Source organism: Aptenodytes patagonicus, chromosome 7 (genome assembly GCF_965638725.1).
Source record: "Aptenodytes patagonicus chromosome 7, bAptPat1.pri.cur, whole genome shotgun sequence".
NCBI lineage: Eukaryota > Metazoa > Chordata > Aves > Sphenisciformes > Spheniscidae > Aptenodytes > Aptenodytes patagonicus.
This window is the reverse complement of record NC_134955.1, coordinates 19,981,854-20,007,248: the sequence shown is the minus strand read 5'-3', so window position 1 is coordinate 20,007,248 and position 25,395 is coordinate 19,981,854. Positions and strand designations below refer to the sequence as shown.

The following is a 25,395-nucleotide window of genomic DNA, read 5'->3' as shown; positions in this document are numbered from 1 at the left end:
CAGGCGGTCAAGAAGGCCAATGGCATCCTGGCCTGTATCAGAAATAGCGTGCCCAGCAGGACTAGGGATGTGATGGTACCCCTGTACTCGGCACTGGTAAGGCCGCACCTCGAATACTGTGTTCAGTTTTGGGCCCCTCACTACAAGAAGGACGTTGAGGTGCTGGAGCGTGTCCAGAGAAGGGCAACGAGGCTGGTGAGGGGTCTGCAGAACAAGCCTTATGAGGAGCGGCTGAGGGAACTGGGGTGGTTTAGCCTGGAGAAGAGGAGGCTGAGGGGAGACCTCATCGCTCTCTACAACTACCTGAAAGGAGGTTGTAGCGAGGTGGGTGTCGGTCTCTTCTCCCAAGTAACAAGTGATAGGACGAGAGGAAACGGCCTCAAGTTGCGCCAGGGGAGGTTTAGATTGGATGTGAGGAAAAATTTCTTTACTGGAAGAGTGGTTAAACATTGGAACAGGCTGCCCAGGGAAGTGGTTGAGTCCCCATCCCTGGAGGTATTTAAAAGACGAGTAGATGAGGCACTTAGGGACATGGTTTAGTGGGCATGGTGGTGTTGGGTTGACGGTTGGACTCGATGATCTTAGAGGTCTTTTCCAACCTCAGTGATTCTATGATTCTATGACCCTGAAGTCTCTTTTCATTGCCCTTGGACTATGTGTTATGGCTTCACCGCCACCCACAGGGAAGAGCAATAAAAGGTACTAGTCTGAGGGCTGTACCAGGCTAGGAAGTTTCCTAGTGATATCCTTAACCCAGGCCCCAGGGAGGCAGCAGACTTCCGTAAGAGAAGCATCTGTCCGGCATATTGGACCCTCTGTTCCCCTCAGAAGGGATTCACCTACCACTATAACCCATCTTTTCTTCCTCGTGGAGGTGACCGTGATACGGGGGTAGTCCTTTTGACCTTGGCAACACCTTTGGTGTAGATGGACCATCATCCACATCATCCATTGACTGACCTTCCACATCCAGAGCCTCAAACCTGTTATACAGAAGCACCTGGGAAGGCGAGGTGGACAAGGAGGGGCTGTGCCTGCAGCCCCGAGCGTGGACTTGCCTCCATTCACTTTTTTCCTTTAAGCTACTGCCTTCTGCCTAGTGGGGGGAGGATACATCATCTCCTTGATCTTGTGTTTTTTCTGGTGGCTGTTCCTGTTTCTGTCTCAGAGAGGGCAGAGCATGGTTCCACCAGTCTAACTCTTTCTCATTTCCTTACTAATGACCCTGTGTTCAACTCTTACATACTTTGAAATAGCAGCCAAATGTCCTAATAATGGTGGCTGATAAGCGTAGCTCTGTATAACAAAGTGCAATGTCTTTGAAAATACTGTCTTCCATTTCAAGCAATGACATTAAGTGATTCAAAAGCATTATTTCATGCTTCTTATAATAACCATGCAAAATGGAAATTTCTTTTTTTTTCCTCACAGTAGCAGATGAATACACACAAAAATGTATTGCTAGTAAAGGGTCATTTGCTACTTGTTTTATGGATTTTAACTGGCATTCGCATCAAGCTTGAGCAGAAACCATGTAATATGACTGATGCAGAATGAATTCCATCTTACTCAAATTATTTTGCAGTGCTTATTCTCATTAGAGGAGAAAGCTCATTAGGTCAAAAGGCAATGGAAAAGATGTTTCATTCCACCTCATACTCTGAACTCTACCTGGAATTAAACACAGTGCTTTAATATCTGGATGCATTTGGATCTGCTCAAATAGGATTTAATATCCTTCTATAAATAGCAAGTTCTAAGTTAAGATATCACTGGTACAGAGATAACTCTTGCAAGTGTTAATATATTTATAGGTAAAATATATACCATATCCTATACATGCAATACTCTCTATACACATATGTAGAAAACGTAGTAATAATGAAATAAACATTTTTATACCACAAGTGCTTGTATTTCCACTATGATAAAAGCTTTTTTATCAAACAGTTCTGTCTGGATTAATAAAATTTCTGCTAATTCTAAAGGAAAAAGCACCTAACATATCAATTAAATGGAATAGAGCCAAATGAGGAATCTACTATTAACTTCTGGATAAGAAATGTTAATTCTTTTATGTTAACTGGCCTTTTGGGATTTCTAATAGGCTGAATCTAGCATACTGTGGAATTTTAGCATTGACATGTTTCCAATGAGAGGTTAATGAATGTAATCTCTCATACCATGGTAAAATACAAGACTGGGATTCAGGGAGCCAGTTCTGACAGTGTTTGGCTGTGTTCCAGTTGAGTTCACTTATTCATGAAGAAGTTTCCATCAGATGCTCCACTTCTTACTGAAACATGAAGTGAGTTGGAAAAGAAAGGTCCCTGTGGTGTAGAAGGAACTGTCAGCAACCCAAGCAAAAGGCCAAATTAAAATTAAAATTCATTAACCTTAGCATCTGTCAAACAGTTTTGAAAGAAAGAAGGAAAAAAGAAAAAAAGAAGGGCGAATACAGCAGCCTGAGACAAACAGAATTACCACTTTTTACCTGTTTCCCAGAAAACTACCTACTACATCAACAGCCTTAGTTCTCCAAGAATAGTATCTTTGATAAATAGAAATGATGTAACCTAGCTAAGTACCATCCTTCACTGACAACTCCCTTCATCTACCTGGCATTTGAATGCGACAAGAATACCTTTTTCAGTCTTCCTTTTCCTGTTTTTTTGTTTCCCCAAAACTCTACTTTTTCCAAATTCTTTCCTTAGGGAATGTAAAATCCAGTAACAGTTTGCAGTCATGTAAGGTAGAGACCTTGTGGGAAAAACCACAAAAAAAAGTTGAAAGATTAATTAGGGCTAATGAAGCATCTATACAGGACCAAAATCACTAAGGGTGAGACAATGCATTTTGAATTTGTACTATGTTTAGGGAGTCCACATCTGGGTTTCCTACATGCTACTGCAGTGCAAATAATGTATGATAGAAGTCTTGGAAAAAATCTTTTGCTCTATTCAGAAATTACTTTTTTAAGTTTTTGGTGGGATTTGAAGATGAAAGACTGTAAGGAGAAAAGCAAGACTTAGCGCTTGTTGAGAGAAAAATGAAGTAAGACCAGCACTACCAATGCAAGAGAAAAACAAAAGGCAGGCATAAATTTAAAATGTTTCCTCTGAAATATACTGATTACTACATATCTACCTAATATTACATCTGTATCTATCACATACATCTGCATCTATGAAATAAGCCATTTTAAAGACCCAGTTCCCAAACGTGAGAGTAATAGTCCATTAACAACAAGCTTTATAATTTAAAAACAGCTTTGTAAAATAACTTGGCCTGCTTTGAACAGAATTGTTAATACTGAATAAGATATTATTTTTATTCATTGTTGAAACTTTCATGTGGATAAACTAATTCTGCTCAGCTTGAGTACCAGGAAGAGCTGACAGAAGTAACATACAAGGACTCTCGTCCTCAGGAGACAGAACAAGTTAGTGATAGCCATTGAAAAATGAAGTCTGTATCTGATATAGCAGCTAATAAAGGAGGTTCCCAAGGTCACCTTAAATGTGATTACTGACACCAGTTACCATTTAGATAGGCTTGCAGATTTGGGTATCATTCCTGTCAGTTTAAATAGTATTAAGAAAATAAAAGTTTACATACCTTGTTTCCAGCAGAATATTGTTTGCTATGCAAATTGACAACAAATACACTTTTATCATCTTTTTGAGTCTCAGATCTGTGTAACACAAATAAGGTTCTTTTTCCCAAATTTATGTATGGCCAAGCAGAAAGCATCCCACCAAGTCTACCCGTCAAAAAGCTGTTGCAATATTCCATGCAATCCACATCCAAAGAATAACCTACTCTAGCCCAACTAAGTACACAGTTCACAGCAGACAGAAAGAGACCCTAAGTACTGAAAAAAGTGAAGTTTAACTTTTCTCTCCAAAAAACATCAAGGTCTACAGTTGTAGCAAGCATGCACAGCACAACTCAAGAAATCTGGTTTCCTATCTCTAGCTGGATTTCCCTCTACTTAATCAAATGCAAACTTTTCCCAGTTGAGCTTTACATGGATTCTCTGGCAACCAGCAACCAGCTTATGGTAGGGAGGCTTACTCTCTTCACAACCATAACTTATAATTTACAGCTGTCCTAAGCCACCTACATTCAGAAAAGTTTTCATATCTTTGAGAACTTCAGTCTTTGTCAAATTTGGTTTAAGGTAGTTCATATATCCAAAAGGCTCTGCAGAGAACAACTGCATGGACGAGCTGACCAGCAGAGACAATGTGCCTCATAGAACTTATTTTCTTAAGAAATTAAGAAAAAGAGTAATAATCTGGATGACAGTGTAGAATATTCAAAGTATGAAATTTATCAAAGTAAAACCAAACAATGTATTTGAACACTAATATATACGAAACATGCATAAGCACCTCAAAAGCAAACAGAACTCAGTGAAACTTCAAGCAGTTCATAAAGAGAGATTATTTTTCATTGCTAGTTCAAAAATCACTCCTTGGCATCTCAATACATAATTTACTTTAGCTCTGTCCTCAAAACAGCCATTTTCTTGCAGATCACTTTAATGAATACTTGGAATTTTGTTTTATATATTTTACATTTCCTAGCAATTGGAAGCACAATTCTGCAACTTAACAGTGCCATAACATGGGTAAATAAATACATTTTATGGAAGTTAATCAGCCAGTCTTATTGCATTTCAAATGTTGTTATATTTCTCCTATGCAACTGTGAACAATTAGCATCCCTCCCTCATCCCTCTCTACTTAGCTTCATTTTAAATTTGTTCTTGCCTAAAATAAAGCTCTTTTTCAATACAAGCAGATCAAGGTGATCAAAAGTCCTGTAATACTTCAAATATTTGATTTATATTTCCAATTTATTTTAAGATTAACATGTTCTTCTGCCCCCCTCACCAGATCTTGAGTTGAATTTCAGATGTTAATCTGATGTACATTTTGGGAACTCTGGTTCCTTATTTGGCACCAGGAATGTCCCTTTTTGGTGCTGCAACACTGGGAGAAGGTTTAACCTGCTCTGAAAGCAACACACTCAATACCAGCTTGAAGCATTCTTATTTGAGAACTTTTTATTTCAATGTGTCAAAGTTTGTAAAATATGTAGAATTTGGAATTATAAACAGAATCACTTTTTAAAAATATGCTTTGAAAGAGATTACGTACAGAGAATCATTGCTCCACATACTGAAATGAGCAGCTTTATAAAGAAGTTAAATTCAGAATTTGAGCATTTTGCAGTAAATAAGTATATAATTCTATCACTTATGCCACAGTTTTATGGTTTTTATTTCTTCAAGGCCCAGCACCTGCGTAGAAACAATCAACCTACTTTTCTTTTTTGTAAAATATGACTCAGACTTATTTCTGCAAGGATTTTTTCCCCCTATTTCTATAAATATCGGTAGTTCATCTTATCTATTACTGGCTACCAGAGAATACAATTAGACTGTGGAAAGGAAAATCAGCTTTAAAACTGACATAATAGTACTGAATAAATAAATATACCAGCATTTTTCACATTATGCATTCATATAAATGAGGGAAGGTTAATCTCCCATTACTCTTCTTGCCTTTATGTCTGATTTTGTGCCGGCTGAGGACTCATTTTCATGAACCAGTAGTTTTTCAATAGATGTGGATTATCTGAGCTGCAGGCTTTATGTGTAAAATATGCTAAAATAGATAAATGTTAAAATGTGTTTCTTGTTCCTAACAACAATCAAAACAAAGATTTCAAGCTGAAAATTTAATGTGAAAATAAGCTCTGAAAATAAATTTATTATCCTGTGAACAAAAAAATTTTATTGTATAAATCAGCAGCTCTTTAAAAATTTTCAGCTCAAGAAACATCCTATTACGAAAATTCAGACACCAAAAATTAAAGCTGCCAAAATATTTTAATTGCAGTGATTTCCAAACTCATCCAAGGAGGAACAGAGACATTTAAACAGCAGATAAATAAATGTCAAAATCCAAGAAAGATTCAGAACAGTGGTCAAAATATAAACAGCCAAGCAGAAAATAGGACTTAGATTAGCTAATACTACTCTAGTGGTCTGTGAGCACATTTTGGAATATAGGATAATAAAGAGGTAGAAAAAAAATTTTTTGAAATAACCCATTCTTCAAATTTTAAACCCTCTATAGGTATCAGAGTGAATTACACTAGACTGCTTCAGTGGTTTTTCTACACAGAATGTACAGAAATAACAGTGTTAAAACTCCAAAGATAATTTCCCATCAGATCCATGTGAACAGAAAAGTGAATGGAAAAGAAATTCTTTAGAATGTAATCTGAACAGCACATGTCAAAATATGCACATTAATGTCGTTTGAAACAAATGGCTCCATGTCAGCTCTAGAAAACAAAATTTTTTCCACGCTCCAAAGCTACAACTATTTTTGAAGACACTTACTTTTCGTTACTGCATCTGAAAGATCACTTCTTTTCCCATTCAAGTACAAGATTACTGAGGAGTCCTTCAGAACAAATTGTTTCACCTGTTGCCACAGACTCCCTACTGCTTAAATCTATCTACTAATGCACTTGAAGATTTTATGTTCCTAATACACTCCTATTTATACATCTCTTTCTCACTGTACTATAAAACAGATTGTAACAAAATATTACTTATCCTGGAAGATCTTACTGTACATAGTAATGCATGCCATCACTCCTTTATTATGCAGCTTGATAATGACCATTTCACAAAAGACTAATGGCAAATGATTTCTTTGCAAATTATCAGTGTTTTACTTTAGGCAAGCTCATGATTCAATATCAGATTTTTGCTTTAAAAACCCACAGATTTTCAATTATTCTTAATACAGTTGCTAAATAAATGCTGCCAGTCAACTATAGGGTTCCAGGCACATCTTGTGCTTAATATTCCCTTTATGGATTTTCTCAAGGAAGACTCTAGGGGTAAGGAGCAGGAAGAAAACTCTTCATTTTTAGAGAGGTTTTCAGATCTGATTGAAACTTATTGGTGGGGCTCTCTGTAAGCTTGACATATTACCACCAGTGGTACAGGGCTTTTTTTTATCCAGGGAGGGACTAAATTTACTTTACACTTATCAAGCACCTTAGTTCCTCCTGACTTAAATTTTAATTGAATTCTTAAGACAAAGCTGGTTTTGGTTGACAGTTTCCATCACCAGACTCATCAGTTTTCTTTCATGATTAGATTTGCATAGAAGAATAGAAAGAACAGCTAAAATATTCTTGAGTATAATTGTTTCTAAATCAGAAAAAGTATCACAGAGATAACTGCTATACTTGGCTATGCTTTTAAATGGAAGCACTGTGTCTGCTGCCCTTATCAACTCATAGTTCTAAAAATCTTATAACTGGCATCTTCAAGCAAGGCTTACAGAGACACTGACACTTAAGATTTAAACCTTTGCAACATGATATCCATTTTACGCATACAGATGCTTATAATATTAGTTTCCAAGGTCAAACGTAAGAGCAATTACAAACGACAAACAATTTACCATTCAACTTTAACTATTCTACCCATTCCCCTGTCTTCTAATTCATTTTCCCAAGGATACATACATCAGCAAAAAAAGAATTGATCAGGAGCCCTTCAATATGCAAACTCAAGTATGGAAATAAAACCAGGGTAATCTAAATACTTCAGAATGCCTGGACCCAGCTAAGACTTAATGTCCAAAAAAAAAATTGTTAAAAACAGTGCAATCCCAATACAGAAGAAACCAGATTTTTAATTTGTAAGTAAGCAGCAATCAAGGTGATATGGGACACCCACATCATATTTGTAACTCAAAATTTCAATGTTAACTGCAGAGACACTATGCTCCCCATGATGTTTTCATCGTGTATTAATTGGGTAATGTGGGCTCAGCAATGCCAGTTTATAGAATCATAGAATCATAGAATAGTTTGGGTTGGAAGGGACCTCTAAAGGTCATCTAGTCCAACCCCCCTGCCGTGGGCAGGGACATCTTCCAACTTCCTTTTAAACTCAACCTGTGCTGCCTGCAACACCACTACTTGAACTCCAGTATTCACCCTGCCTATTGCTTTGTAAACCCCTCCACACAAGAGCATTTCATGCTTTCTGACCCTTCACGGAAATAAGATCCTTGGACATATGCTTGCTGTGTACTCCTGAAGCAGCTTCTCTTCTCATAGAATGATAGAATAGTTTGGGTTGGAAGAGACATCTAAAGGTCGTCTATGTCCCTGCAATGAGCAGGGACATCTTCAACTACATCAGGTTGCTCAGAGCCCCGTCCAACCTGACCTGGAATGTTTCCAGGGATGGGGCATCCACCACCTCTCTGGGCAATCTCTTCCTGTGTTTCACCACCCTCAGCGTAAAAAATTTCTGCCTTATATCTAGTCTGAACCTACCCTCTTTTAGTTTAAAGCCATTCCCCCTTGTCCTGTCGCAACAGGCCCTGCTAAAAAGATTGCCACCATCTTTTTTATACACCCCCTTTAAGTACTGACAGGCTGCAATAAGGTCTCCCCGGAGCCTGCTCTTCTCTAGGCTGAACAACCCCAACTCTCTCAGCCTTTCTTCATAGGAGAGGTGTTCCATCCCCCTCATCATTTTCGTGGCCCTCTTCTGGACCCGCTCCAACAGGTCTGTGTCTTTCTCATGCTAAGGGCTCCAGAGCTGGACACAGTACTCCAGGTTGCAATGATCATATTAGTTTCCCAGGTTTGGTACATAAAGGTCTCCCTAAGGATGCATGTCTCATTAATTTCTCTCCATATGCTCATAATCCACAAATGCTAAAATCTAGGACCAATTCTATAGATTATTATTCCCAATATCAATCATAACTTCACTCGCACTGTCAATACTAGAATATATTCCACTTCTATATTGAGTTTTCTCAAACTGTCTAGTGCCTCATTACTATAAAATGTAGAATCCAGTGAAATGTAACTATATCTAAATCCATTAAAACTAATTCAAAGCAGTGCAAGAATATGGAAAGTGACAGCTTCATTGACTTTTACCTTTCCAGGTTTACGGCTCCAAGCGATCAGCATATTAAGCACAGACCTCTAACCCACAACTACTACTCAGCTGGAAACACCTTAAGAAAATAAGTTACTGAGACTCAAAAGCCCAGGACTCAGGGAAATGTTGCTTTCACTCAAGGAAAAAATTAATGTTGTAAAACACTGATGTCTCTAAATTTTGGTAAATACAAGGAAACACTAATCATAAAATGACCTTCTCTGGGTTTTAACCATTGTAGTAGATAATTTTATATTCAAGACTGCAAGCACCACCTGCCATCTACATCCCCACCCTGTATTTGAGGTTGGCAGTAAGACTATCCCCAATCTTACAGAAACTGGGTTACAGAACTTACAGACTCCATTTTAACCCTCTCACCCGACCAACATCCTCACTCACAAACAGGGAAGTGTACGTGCCTGCTCTACGCCTGGAAATACAGCTACCTTGAACTTTACACGAAATACCATTCTAGAGGAATTTTCTTTCCCTTCCCCAACCTTAAGCGTGGGTAAATAACATAAGGCAGAAGCTATGTGCAAAAGGTTTACACAGATGTGGTATATGGAGAGATTTTTAGTTTTTTCAAAGACAGTTTCTTTCTAAAATAGGGTAACAAAACCAACATTTGCATTAAACATGGAAATGACATACATAAAACTGTCAGAAAGAGGTAAGTATTTAGGATATTGTTGTGGTTTAACCTCGGTCGGCAACTGAGTACCACACAGCTGCTCGCTCACTCCCCCCACCCCACCCCCACCCCGGTGGGATGGGGGAGAGAATTGGAAGAGTAGAAGTGAGAAAAACTCATGGGTTGAGATAAAAGCAGTTTAATAATTGAAATAAAATAATAATAGCAATAATAATAATGTAATACTACTACTACACAAAGCAAGTGATGCACAGTGCAGTTGCTTACCACCTGCTGACTGATGCCCAGCCAGGCCCTGAACAGCGGTCCCCCCCGGCCAGCTTTCCCCAGTTTAGGTACTGAGCATGACGTCACATGCTATGGAATGTTTCTTTGGCCAGTTTGGCTGTGCCCCCCTCCCAGCTTCTTGTGCACCTGCAGCCTTCTCAGTTGGTAGAGCATGGGAAACTGAAAAGTCCTTGACTAGTGTAAGCATTACCAAGCAACAACTAAAACATCGGTGTGTTATCAACATTGTTCTGTCCTAAATCCAAAACACAGCACTGTACCAGCTACTAAGAAGGAAATTAACTCTATTCCTGCCGAAACCAGGACAATATATAGACATATTTTGGGCATAATCTTGTAAATTTCATTGAGTTTCCAAATAACTCATTTGTAATTGTTTTCATAATACTGTATTTTTTTCCTAAAAGTAGGTTAAATTATCAGTCTGCCTTGATTTCCATTTTAGCCATTGTCGTGGTTTAATTTCAGTCGGCAACTAAGCACCACGCAGCCGCTCGCTCACTCCCCCCCACCCGGTGGGATGGGGGAGAGAATTGGAAGAGCACAAGTTAGAAAAACTCGTGGGTTGAGATAAAAACAGTTTAATAATTGAAATAAAATGATAATAATAATATGATAATAATAATAATACACAAAACAAGTGATGCACAGTACAATTGCTCACCACCCGCCGACCGATGCCCAGCCAGTCCCCAAGCAGCGGCCCCCCCCCCCGACCAGCTTTCCCCAGTTTATGTACTGAGCATGACGTCACATGGTATGGAACGTCCCTTTGGCCAGTTTGGCTGTGCCCCCCTCCCAGCTTCTTGTGCACCTCCAGCCTTCTCAGTCGGTAGAGCATGGGAAGCTGAAAAGTCCTTGACTAGAGTAAGCATTACCAAGCAACAACTAAAACATCGGTGCATTATCAACTTTGTTCTCATCCTAAATCCAAAACACTGTACCAGCTACTAGGAAGGAAATTAACTCTATCCCTGCCGAAACCAGGACAATATCCACCCCTTATTCTATACCATCTGCGTCATGCTCAAGTCTCATATTTTCCAGTACATTTTCATTAATCACCACCCCTTTTTTTTTATATATATATATATACACACACACACAGAGATATCATTCCCTTCGTCTGTGGGCCATCCCTCTAAAATGTTCGGTGAGTTCATTTAGTCCATGACTTTGGGCTCCATCTGTCATAATAATCTTTCAGGGTAGGAAAAAATGGAGACGGTATGTGGTGTTGGATTGTTTCATGTTGAAGTCAGTTCTGGTACCATCATCACTGTGCTTTGCTTGGTTTCACTGAAGTTATTCTTCATTAGTCTGGGTGATTCTTATTGTAATAACATTAGTATGGCATATAATATTATTAGTATATCTGTGTATTATTAGTATAATTATTATAACTATAATTAGTACTTAACATCACATAATTCAGATCATTGGCTGTTCTCACCCAAAATCAAATCCCCTTGAGGTACACATCGGACTTCCCCATCCTTCCGCATTATCCACCAAGTGCACCCAGGTCCTTGAGCAAAAGCAATCCCACGGATGGGTCTGCCTCTGCCCGAGGCAGGAATAACCCAGACTGTCTTCCCCAGCATATTTTTTTATGTGCACTACAGGGACTTTATTCCCATCTATAGTACGTAAAAGTTCTGACTGGGCAGGGCCTGCTCGATTGGCAGATCCCCGAGTATTGACTAACCAGGTGGCCTTTGCTAAATGCGTATCCCAATGTTTGAACATCCCGCCACCCATTGCTCTCAGTGTAGTCTTTAACAGTCCATGGTATCGTTCAATTTTCCCAGAGGCTGGTGCATGATAGGGGATGTGATACACCCACTCAATGCCGTGCTCTTTGGCCCAGGTGTCTATGAGGTTGTTTCGGAAATGAGTCCCATTGTCTGACTCAATTCTTTCTGGGGTGCCATGTCGCCATAGGACTTGCTTTTCAAGGCCCAGGATAGTGTTCCGGGCAGTGGCATGGGGCACGGGATATGTTTCCAGCCATCCGGTGGTTGCCTCCACCATTGTAAGCACGTGGCGCTTGCCTTGGCAGGTTTGTGGGAGTGTGATATAATCGATCTGCCAGGCCTCCCCATATTTATATTTCAACCATCATCCTCCATACCAAAAAGGCTTTAACCGCTTGGCTTGCTTGATTGCAGCGCATGTTTCGCATTCATGGATAACCTGGGCTATAGTGTCCATGGTCAAGTCCACCCCTCGATCACGAGCCCATCTATATGTTGCATCTCTTCCTTGGTGGCCTGAGGTGTCATGGGCCCACCGAGCTAGAAATAATTCACCCTTATGTTGCCAGTCCAGATCCACCTGAGCCACTTCAATCTTAGCAGCCTGATCCACCTGCTGGTTATTTTGATGTTCTTCAGTGGCCCGACTCTTGGGTACGTGAGCATCTACGTGACGGACTTTTACAACCAGGTTCTCCACCCGGGCAGCAATATCTTGCCACAATGTGGCAGCCCAGATGGGTTTGCCTCTGCGCTGCCAGTTGCTCTGCTTCCATTGCTGCAACCACCCCCACAGGGCATTTGCCACCATCCATGAGTCAGTATAGAGATAGAGCACTGGCCACTTTTCTCGGTCAGCAATGTCTAAAGCCAGCTGGATGGCCTTTACTTCTGCAAGTTGGCTCGATTCACCTTCTCCTTCAGCAGTTTCTACAACTTGTCGCATAGGACTCCATACAGCAGCTTTCCACCTCCGATGCTTTCCCACAAGACGACAGGACCCATCAGTGAACAGGGCATATTGCTTCTCATTTTCTGGTAGTTCATTATACATTGGGGCCTCTTCAGCATGTGTTACCTCCTCCTCTGGCAATATTCCAAAATCTTTGCCCTCTGGCCAATCCATGATCACTTCCAGGATTCCTGGGCGAGTGGGGTTTCCTATTCGAGCCCGTTGTGTGATCAGTGCGATCCACTTACTCCATGTAGCATCAGTTGCATGATGTGTACAGGGGACCCTCCCTCTGAACATCCAGCCTAGCACCGGCAGTCGGGGTGCCAGGAGGAGCTGTGCTTCAGTGCCGATCACTTCTGAAGCAGCTCGAACCCCTTCATATGCTGCTAATATCTCTTTTTCAGTTGGAGTATAGCGGGCCTCGGATCCTTTGTATCCCCGACTCCAAAACCCTAGGGGTCGACCTCGAGTCTCCCCTGGTGCTTTCTGCCAGAGGCTCCAGGTAGGGCCATTCTCCCCGGCTGCGGTGTAGAGCACATTTTTTACCTCTTGCCCTGCCCGGACTGGCCCCAGGGCTACTGCATGAACTATCTCCCGTTTAATTTGTTCAAAAGCTTGTCGTTGCTCAGGGCCCCATTTGAAATCGTTCTTCTTTCGGGTCACTTGATAGAGAGGGTTTACAATCAGACTGTAATTTGGAATGTGCATTCTCCAAAAACCCATGACGCCTAAGAAAGCTTGTGTTTCCTTTTTGCTAGTTGGTGGAGACATGGCTGTTATTTTGTTGATCACATCCATTGGGATCTGACGACGTCCATCTTGCCATTTTATTCCTAAAAATTGGATCTCCTGTGCAGGTCCCTTGACCTTATTTTGTTTTATGGCAAAACCGGCCTTCAGCAGGATTTGGACCATTTCCTTCCCTTTTTCAAAAACTTCTTCTGCTGTGTTGCCCCACATGATGATATCATCAATGTATTGCAGGTGTTCTGGAGCTCCACCCTGTTCTAGTGCAGTCTGGATCAGTCCATGGCAAATGGTAGGGCTGTATTTCCACCCCTGGGGCAGTCGGTTCCAGGTGTACTGAACGCCCCTCCAAGTGAAAGCAAATTGTGGCCTGCACTCCGCTGCCAAAGGGACTGAGAAAAACGCATTAGCAATATCAACTGTGGCATACCACTTGGCTGCCTTTGATTCCAATTCGTATTGAAGTTCTAGCATGTCCAACACAGCAGCACTCAGCGGTGGCGTGACTTCATTTAGGCCACGATAGTCTACTGTTAGTCTCCACTCTCCATTAGACTTCCGCACTGGCCATATGGGACTGTTAAAGGGTGAGCGGGTCTTGCTGATCACTCCTTGGCTCTCCAGTCGACGAATCAGCTCATGAATGGGAATCAGGGAGTCTCGGTTGGTGCGATATTGCTGCCGGTGCACCGTGGTGGTAGCAATTGGCACTTGTTGGTCTTCGACCTTCAGCAACCCCACAACAGAGGGGTCCTCCGAGAGACCAGGCAAGGTGGACAGCTGTTTAATTTCCTCCGTCTCCAAGGCAGCTATACCAAAAGCCCACCGGTAGCCTTTTGGGTCCTTGAAATACCCTCTCCTGAGGTAGTCTATGCCAAGGATGCACGGAGCATCTGGGCCAGTCACAATGGAGTGCTTCTGCCACCCATTCCCAGTTAGACTCACTTCGGCTTCCAATACAGTTAGCTGTTGGGATCCCCCCGTCACCCCAGAAATACAGATGGGCTCTGCCCCTATATAGCTTGATGGCATTAGGGTACACTGTGCACCGGTGTCTACCAGAGCCTTATACTTCTGTGGGTCTGATGTGCCAGGCCACCGAATCCACACAGTCCAGTAAACCCGGTTGTCCCTTTCCTCCCCCTGGCTGGAGGCAGGGCCCCTCTAATCCTCATCACAGTACTCATTTCTCATTTCTTGTACGTACGAGTCAGAAGTTTCTTCATTAAGATCAAGAGTAAGATCAGCCCTTCTACTCTCTCTGGGGAACTGCCCGCTGGGAACTGGAGCAGCAATTTTCCTGGAAGAACCTCTTTCTGTGATTGTTTTCCCTTGCAATTCACGTACCCTTGCCCCTAGGGCTGCAGTAGGTTTCCCATCCCACTTCCTCATGTCCTCTCCGTGGTCACGCAGATAAAACCATAGGGTGCCCCGTGGTGTGTACCCTTTATATTCTCTCTCTTGAGCAAAAGAACGCTTACTTCTAATAGCCGAGATACTGGTCCGTACAGGTGAGGAGTAGGACCTATCCTCTCTGAGTTGCTGGATCTCCCGGGACAGTTTTTCGGACAGTTTCTCCACAGCCGACACGAGGGAGGAAGAAAGACTTTCCTCGTATTGCCGGAGTTGACTAGCCAATTCATCCACTGTTTGTTCCTCTCCATCTTTCCAGGTTATCACTGCCAATGAATTGGCATATGACGATGGTGAGCTCCTTATAAACTTCCGCCACATGGGTCGTGTGCACTTGACTTCGTCTGGATCTTTGGATAGTTGTTCATTGTTCAGGTCATCATAAATCACCTCCAGCACAGCTAATTCTCTCAGAAACTGGAATCCCTTCTCCATGGTGGCCCACTTGCTTGGGCGACATATGACATCTTCCTTAAAGGGATACCTTTCCTTCACGCTTGACAAGAGTCGCCTCCAAAGGCTGAGGATACGTGTCCCTTTTCCAATTGCTTTATCAATGCCCCCTTCCCTAGAAAGGGATCCCAGCTGCTTGGCTTCCCTACCCTCTAATTCCAGGCTACTGGCCCCATTATCCCAGCATCGGAGCAGCCAGGTGACAATATGCTCACCTGGACGGCGGCTGAAATCTTTTCGTATATCTCGCAGCTCACTCAGGGATAGAGATCGGGTGGTCACTGCCTCGTTTATGAGTTCTTCCTCTTCCTCCTCCCCGGTCAGTGGCCGGCTCTCCTCCTCCCGTTCTCGTGATGGCCCTTCTCCAGGGTATTCGTACAGTTCTTCCTCCGGTTCCCTTTTAGAAGAAGCTTCTTCCTCCCTTACTAAACGAGCTGACTTCCGCTTCCAAAATTTCTTCTTGTGTACAGGGGTGACTGATACCGGCACAGGCTGGTTCCTTGGTTCAGCCACAGGGCGTGTTGCCGGGGTCTGAGTGGCCACAGTGCATGTCGCCGGGGTTGGAGTGGCCACAGTGCAAGTGCATGTCGCCGGGGTCGGAGTGGCCGCAGGGCCTGTCGCCGGGGTCGGAGTGGCCGCAGGGCCTGTCGTTTTACTGTCAGAGCCAGAGACCTTCTCTTCCCTTCGAGGGTACTGAATGGTGTTGAACAGGGCTCGGTAGGCATGGGCCAGGCCCCAGCACGTTGCAATGATCTGCATCTCTCTGGAGTTGCCAGGGTGACAGCATACTTTTTCCAAATATTCTACTAACTTTTCAGGATTCTGCACTTGCTCAGGGGTGAAGTTCCAAAACACTGGGGGTGCCCATTGGCCTAGGTACTTGCCCATCTTATCCCACACACCCTGCCACTCATAGTTATTCAGCCTTGGGGCAGATCTCTGGATGATATTCTTAAATTGCTTACCAACTTTAGACAAAACCGAAACAATATTCCCAAGAAGTATTAATAGAAGTATCTTAACTGCCCAAGGATGTTCAAAATACTGAAAAATTACTGTAATGAAGGAGGAAACATCATAGAAGAAGGTAGTGACACTGCCATTCTGTATTTCCTCCGTAAAAAAACTCTCAGAAAAGTTACTGCAATTGCTAGTTGTCTCCACGAAATGGTCTCCGTGGTACAGTAACGGCTTCATTGCGAAGTTTACATACCACACTAACGTCAAGGTCAATGTTCTAAAAACAAACCTCACAAGCGAGACATCACTATTCACTGCAGACCACAGCAAACTGCAAAACCCAACACCAATCTTTAACACGTACAGGAGGAAAAAGAGCGCGATGCAGATTATACAAATCAATATCAAGAACGGAGAAACCAACATTGTGACCCTCAACTATTAACAGATATAAGTTCCTTAATACACTCTGGTTAATCTGTTATTATCTCAAACCCTTCGTGCCCCACATTGGGCGCCAAAAAGGACTGTCGTGGTTTAATTTCAGTCGGCAACTAAGCACCACGCAGCCGCTCACTCACTCCCCCCCACCCGGTGGGATGGGGGAGAGAATTGGAAGAGCACAAGTTAGAAAAACTCGTGGGTTGAGATAAAAACAGTTTAATAATTGAAATAAAATGATAATAATAATATGATAATAACAATAATAATAATAATAATAATACACAAAACAAGTGATGCACAGTACAATTGCTCACCACCCGCCGACCGATGCCCAGCCAGTCCCCAAGCAGCGGCCCCCCCCCCCGACCAGCTTTCCCCAGTTTAGGTACTGAGCATGATGTCACATGGTATGGGATGTCCCTTTGGCCAGTTTGGCTGTGCCCCCTCCCAGCTTCTTGTGCACCTCCAGCCTCCTCAGTCGGTAGAGCATGGGAAGCTGAAAAGTCCTTGGCTAGTGTAAGCATTACCTAGCAACAACTAAAACATCGGTGCCTTATCAACTTTGTTCTCATCCTAAATCCAAAACACTGTACCAGCTACTAGGAAGGAAATTAACTCTATCCCTGCCGAAACCAGGACAGCCATGAACAACACTACATTCCAGTAACATTCTGAAATGCAACTCCTATTTTTAGAGCACAAAATCCAAAAAGTATTTTAGCTAAAATTTATTACTCAACATTTCTAGATCCATTTTCCTAAAACAGGCATGAACTAATTTAGGGGGGGGAAACCCACCTTCCACTACTTCCTGGTGTTAATAATATACTGAAATATCTCATAAAAATGTAAAGAAAAAAATTATTGGACCTTATACTGCTACTGAATGTTATCAGCAGAAACCTCATTCAATCATCTGCTGTATAACTCCAAGTATAAACAAGCACAAATCAAAAGCTGTTAATGTTGTGGAACATATTTGCACTTCTATTACTTCAAAGACTGTGTAGCTATATGCTCCATTACTATTTTCTGTAAGTATTACTTCAAGGCTTCAAGTCTATTCCTAAGTCTTGCTTATTTCCACGCTGGCTCTTGACTTGGTTTGGTTATCAAGTCCTTCCATCAGGAATTAGATCACTCTGCATACTTTGTTGCTGCGATTGCTACTTTTCTCTAGAATTGTAATAAACATACACATTTATTCTTGCTCTCTGAAACGACTGTGCACAAAAAACAGCCCTGAGAAATGTTAAAATATTTTTACAGAAATTCTTCCACTGCCTTATGCAGAGTTTCGTATGTTTTGTTACAAAACATCAATGTTTTGTAACTTTACCTTTTTTTTTAATTGTACTGTTTAAAAAAGTATTGTGTCAAAATGAAAGGAGGCATTTAGATCGTATGATTCTGCCCGTATCAAACTTCTAGTTCACACCAGGATTGAGCTTTTACAAGAAAAACTAACACCATACTTTGGTCTGCATCATGGAGCAGCCTCAGAGTGCATGAAATGGATGCTTTTTATTTGGAGGAAACAACAGCAGAAGAGGCACCCTAACTGCTTATGAGTTTCAGTCTGTAAGATCAGACTAGAGTCATCCCCAAGAAAAAAGCCCCAAAGACTCATTGTGTAAGCACTGGGTCCCCAGCACCACTTTCGTGCCAGCCTGCTTGACAGCATACACATAGCCAAGAAATGAAGACATGATTTTAGCAGATCAGAAAAAAAAGCAAAGAACTGTGATTTATCAGGATTTAACCTAAGTTTCAGAGCTTGCTAAATAAAGCTTTGAAAATGGTGCTCTTTAGCAAATGAAGTATATCATTGTCTTCCTATAAATTCAACCAACTGAAATTATATTTCAGTTACCAAGAAAGTTCATTCCAACTTTTAAATCTATACTGGTGATATTCAGATTAGTTTCAACAGGCCTATATAAAGTCATATCTTGGTTTTAATTCTGACTGCTTCCCCAACAATCATGGCAATTCAATTCACTGAATGGACTAATGTTAAAATTAGGTAATGAGGATTGCAAAATCGGTTTAAGATTAGAAAAACTTCAAGCTCCTTTCTTTTAAGACTTAAAAGAAAAGCTTGTCTGTTAAAAAAACAAGCATACACTACACATCAAACAATGCCCCTCCTTCAACAAAATACAAATGATCTCATTACTGTCAATTTTCTAGTAAATAGAATCGACAATCTGTTTAAGTTGCAAGATAAACAAGCCCTGTCTTACAGTATCTGTATTCAGAAACATGTATTCCATTATTTTTCAAGCCAGCCCAATTTTTCAATCATCAGGCACACTAATCAACAAAAAAATGGTCCACCTCATCAAAACCAATGAGGGAAGTAACTTAGACGTAAAGCAATTGCGGGGGGGGGGGACGACAGGGGGGAGGGGAAAGGCGGTAAACCAAGAAAACCAAACCAAACCCAACCCACAAACAAACAAACCAACCAAAAACCCAGGATGTATTTGACCTTTACCTCAGGTAAAGGTCAAAAACTCTCCCAGGTTAGAAATAAGAGAAAAATATCCAGCTGCCTGGAGCCAACACTTTAGTCCATGCATCCCTGTCAGTGGTGGCTAGGTTGCAGGGTGACTGATAAACTTCATCCAGGCTGCTGTCTTTTGGCTCAGAAAGAGGAGGACTTCATGTCTTCAGAATCAGAAGCTTCCCAGAGGAATCTGTACTGCACATGATCCAACAAGTCAGCAGAGTGCACTCAGCCAGCTCTACACTAACTCGTAATAAAGACACTGAGAATTTTCAGGAGGACCTTTTCACACTCATCCCCAATTGATTTGCAATGGAACGGAACACAATGAGTATCTTGCGGGAGACAGTCAACACCAGACAAAAATTAATCATTATCCTTTCAGTACTGAGCATGAGAGAGGATGGGGCAATGGGAGCTAAGGGACTGATAGCAGAGGAATCTGGATACACACATAGTGTTACCTGTTCTATGTTGTTTGTTAATCACCATATATTTGAAGAGATTCAGTCAGGGCTAGTAGTGGTTTTAGGTCCACCACTAGTGATCTCACAAGCCCAAATAAGGCTTCCAAAGCAATGAGTTTCCTTCACTTTACTTTACACAGGGTGCAGACACCCACATGCAAATCTATGAACATAAGTAAATTTAACTTACAGTAAAGGTTTCTGGCTCTTCCCTTTGTTTGTTTTAAACCACAGAAATATTTTCCCAATTCCATCATGCTATCTTCTAATGGTTAGAGTACAACAATGAGACGATAAAGAACTATATTATTATTATTTTGTCAACATTTGACTGCCTAAATATCGCCTGTGGCAAATTTACTATTAAAAAAGATCCTGAGAGACAGAGAAGAGCACATTTCACAGCAATATGCCCACCATTTAAAATGTACGTCACAACTGACTACATTTTTTTGAAAACAGATGCACTGAGGTATATACACTCACTCACAGCCAATATGCCATTGTACAGCTGAACTTCAGAACCAATTGTATGCCTAATAAACACAAGCCACCTTTCCCTCATTTCAAAAGAAATAAGGAATGTGTTTTACATAAAAACCAATTATAACAGCTTTTGTATTTAATGTCATATTTACAATTTGGACAAACTGAAATATGATAATAATTTTACTTCGTAAGATGTTCTGCTTACTTTATACGAATTAACCAGTCTTTCACTGTCAGCTCACACTCACCTTCCATTCCTAAAGGGACGGAGGGACAGATATACCATGGAAGCCACAACAACAGAATATCCCAGAGGGAATTTAATAGAATAAACCTCTTGAAACACTCCTGAATTATTTAGATGTTTGTAAAATAGAAATCTTTCCGATTCCAGGCCCAATTGTAACTTCCTCCTATCACTGCCATGATTTTACTATCTGACCCAGCAGTACAATTTAAGAAAGAGCTTAACAGTTTCTCCAATAAAGCAGAGAGATGGACAACAGATCAAGAGGATGTTTAATCCTACAGAGCTAATTGGTCCATCGGTTTACTTGAAATATTAGTATCTTCCCAATGTTACATAAACTATGAGCAAAATGGATTAAATCAGGAGACAGAATCCTGGGATGCAGGGGAGTAACTGAAATCCTGAGAGAATTACAGCATGAAGAGAAATATTGTAAAAGCCTTGAAGCTTGAAGAGTAGAAGTGTCCCTTGCACAAGTTTTTTGCTACCTTCTGTAAGACAAAATCATGAGTCACAGTTGGTCTAAATGTTCTTAAATTGCTCCTAATAAAGACACTACCATGGTAATTCAGGGAAAAAGCTCACCTCTAACTGTTTCTAACTACCACTTTTTATTACCTGTTATTTACAGAATGGCAGGCAGCCAATAAAATTCTCAGTAGAACTCTACATCCTCACATAGCTTGCAAATCATCTTATTTTCTACCTCTGAATAGCACAACACATTGTCAAATTAGTTTCTCCCTTGCTTCAACTGGCAATTTATTATATCAATCTTCTTAAGTGTTTAAAAATTAACATAAAAATCCCTATTCGGGTTCCTTTAAATAAAAGGTAAGCACACACAGCATTGTCTCACAACAATGGAGTTATTCACGTATCTATTTTCAACAGCTACGTTTGGAACAAAAGCAGCTTGGATGCAGAATATATTCAAAAGTTATATACAACCAGGTGAAACATCAGAGATGTATCTTCCCTCTTTCAGCACTACACAAAAAAATAAATGACAAAATGTCTTTAACACATTAAACTTAGCAGGGATGTGCTCAATAAAGAAGGCTGATTTATCAAACGTGAGTGGCACCATTGCCACATGATAGCCTTTGATTTACATGGCTTTTAATTCACAGCTAGCAATGAAATTTATCAGTTCCCTTTTGGCCCAGGTCATAAAGGCTACAGATTTTAGATGGCATGGAATGGAAAACACCACTGCACTGCTGTCTAAGCTCCTATGAGAAGGCAAAAGAAAACAATGGGTATTACTGCAACTGAAATATAATGTCCCAACGATTAAGAGAGATTCTGAAGAGCAGATAGCTAAAGGCAAAAAAAGTACATCGGAAGTAAGCAGCTTGTGAGATTGAGGGGCTTGCTGACCTACTACACGTCTCAAAAAGGACTCAAAGGTAAAGACTCTGCAGAAAGGCTAAACAATTTCTTAAGCTTCAGGGTATACTGAAGAATTATTTACCCAAGACATACACTTTTGAGGTGAAGAAGAAATAGTCAGGTTGCGGTACCAGTAGAGGACATGCTGGAACAAACTGATCATTAGAGCAGCAAGTCAGCAACACCAGATGGTTATGTTCTGACAGGATTTTAATACAGTGCTAAGTTTTAATGACTGCATCTTAGCAGTTCAGACACCTGATTCTTCACAGCCAGAGGGCAGAAAACATTGCCAGAAGCAATAGAGGTGATTTGGGGAATCACAGGCACAACATCTTTATTTCAGGCTTAGCATTTCACACAAATTATGTCAGAACTAAATATACACAGGAATGTAGCTTCCTTGCAGCTAAACAACAATGGTACTTGGCTGATTAAAGCACCAAAATGTGCTATAATCTCTGAGACTGACTCATTGTATTAACAAGTAATAATTGTGACTGAGCTGCAAAATGAACACATTGTTACTGCAAATATAAGCTGTAGTTCCTACTGTAACAGCACCCAAAGACAAACTACATTGTGCTGTAAAAGAAAAATTGTTTTCATTTCATTTAATCCTGATATATATACATACAGCAGCACATACACATATACATATTACTTTTTATGGCGTGTATGAAGGAAAAAGTATATTATGTGGAAAGGTTGTATATCTTTTCAGCAAAATGGTAACCAAGTACTTCTACCTTTAGATTACATTCTGCAATTAAAAAACACTGCCAGATATTATTTATTTTCTATTGAAAGTTATTTTACGAACTTCTGGACTGAAAAAATATTCAGTGAATGAAATCTACCTACATTCAGAGACTCTTTCCATCACATAATTCCTATCCTAAAGAAAAACACAAACGTGAGACCAGCAAAGGTTTCTGCACTCTGCATGTAATCCTATGTATAAGCTATACTAATAATCAATTCAAGTGCATACTACTTTTACATCAAACAACTTGAGAATATACAGTTTGCCACTGAAGCTTACAATTCTCCAGCTCTCTTATTAAAGATGATCAGATTCCGATGAATATGCTTCAACAAGACAGTGTGCACCTTACAGTGTGCCAAGGAGCACTGGCATGTTGGAGACCTGTACATGCAATAAATTTCAGATGCAAAAAACTGAAGAGAAACCTACAACAAAAAAGTTGATACCCACCATACTGAACAGATTTTGAATTAATTTTAATTTCAGTACTTTAGCTTAATATCACTATCACTACAACATATGGAGGGTGCCTTAAACCTTCAATAATTTTTACAGGTCATGACTAACACTGGATTACAGTCACCAAGAAACTGGAAGCTTGAATTCACTAAGGAGCCAAGGTGAGCAAAATAACTAATCAAGCCATCCACTTCTACACTGGACACAGCTTCTGAGCAGCCTTTTTATATAGTATGAAGCAGATACAAAGATGTGAAGGAATAGGATCAGCCTCAGCCATGTGTCTTATTAGAGAACAAAAAACCATGATGTAGCCAGACTATTAATAATAGAAAAAGAGGAAAGCTTTTTTGGAGGGAGGGGGGAAGAGCATCTCTGAACAAGCTGTGCCCATTCTGGGATTCAATTGGATGTGACAGTGATAGTTTTCAAAGATTCACAGATGCTAGAAACTAGGACTTCCTTACAAACAGCCTGTTCCCAATTAAGTGGCAGAAAGCTTATTTTACACTAATAACCTTTTTTCTGTTTTCTTTATGTCAAAAGACGGGCCTATTTTGACGCTGCTTTACCTTGAACCTATTTTACTATTACATTACTACACATGACATACACAGCAAAGACTAATACATAACTGTGCATGCTCAAAAATTTATTTCTGGAAAAATAAACTTAACCATTGACTGACGTTTAATAGGTAAGGCAGCAAAGTGAAAATGAATGTGTTTTATGTATAAACTCAAAGACTCTTAAAGACTTTGTCCAGAACCTTGCTTCTGGTAGATATCTAAAACATTACAGTATCATAGTCTGTCAATGAAGAATATGTTAACAGTACCATTCTCTGTATAAAACATATTGTCCCGTACTGTGCGCCAGTGCACTACATACAAGTAAATGTAGCCTTTTTTGGTATAAGTTAGATTAATCATACCTGACTGTTAGCTAGGATATTTTTGCCATTAATTAAAAAGCAACATGAATTAATACTATAAATAGTCCAGAAGAAGCTATGAAAAGCAAAAGTAGATGCCATCCTAGTGTGCAGTATGTTTTCAAGTGGAAACTTCATTCCAAAAGTTGCAGTTCAGAAAAAAGCAAGATCCTTTTATTCTGCTAGATAGTGCTATACTCCTACCTGCAAAAGGAACTGTAAATATTACAGTGAAGCTACATTAATTTTGCTGAGCTTGTATAATTAGGCTTGTACATCAACAATGCTTTAACTATTGAGTATTCTTCCTGCCTAACCACTACCACTAACTTTACAGAAGCCGTGCTGATATACTCACTATATACCTTTCACTGTAGACAATGGCTGTATTTTCCCCACCCTGTAGTCATTTTCTGTTATTCAGCCAGATTCAGACACAATTCAGCACTGGGAGAAAACTGTGTCTACAGGATTATATCCCTGCAAACAGCCAAGGTGAAGCAGAAAGACAGCAGAGGCAAGTGCAATGATGACAGAGTGTTTGTGTAACTGAAGGCACGGAGATAAAAAATTCAGGCCCTTACCTTATACAATCCACCTCAGATAGTATTTCAATGCCCAACAAGCAATCTGTTACTATATTGAAATATCCTGGTATAATGAACTTAGTAACCTGTGAAAGTGAAAACAGTCACCTAACCTCTTGTGGTTTAGGTTTGTTTCCACTTGGCTTGGTTCTATTTTACAAATTAATAACAAACTTCTGAACAAACCCGATTTTCCTGCCAAATTCACACTGTTTTTCTTGCTTTTTCTTCTGGCTTGATGTACTATACCCTGATGTATTTCTACAAAGCCCACTGTTATTATAGGTGGTTATTACCCAAAACTAAAACAACTATTTTCCTCTGAGAATCAATATAAAATTTCAGGCTGGCTTTGGAATACTTCCCTTTATCTTGTTACAGATTTTTGTCTCCTGGTGAGCTTATTGCAGCTTTTTCTACTCAAAAGAAACTTGGTGGTATATTGCTGTTTGAAACCAGTATCAAATTTCAAAGTAACAGGTAACAACTTCAGGAGCTGAGAGAAACAATCTTTAGGTCAACTGCATGAACCCCCAAAATGATACAGAGCATAAGAGAATACTGCAGAACATTTTAACACAAAGATGGCAAACTGTATATACAAACATGGATAGAGGGAAGAGGGAAAACTACACAAATCATTTTTCCATAGGAGTTCTGACAGGATAACTGTGCCATCTATCTGCACTTCTGTACAGGGAAGAGAAGTTACAGGTCTTATTCTAACTGGTGAGCTACTATTTCATGTGCAGATTTATCACTTTTGCCATTTCTATGTTACTAACACATCCATATTTCTAAACAAGAATACTTGTAAGTTTCTGAGTTTTGTGAGAATATATCATACG

At 40.5% G+C, this 25,395-nt stretch overlaps 1 protein-coding gene across 4 annotated transcripts in view; it reads right to left on the bottom strand.

The window, feature by feature from the left end:
- Window positions 1-25,395, bottom strand: part of CHID1 (chitinase domain containing 1) — a 142,962-nt gene that overhangs the window by 66,571 nt on the left and 50,996 nt on the right. The gene's annotated exons all lie outside the window — the stretch shown is intronic.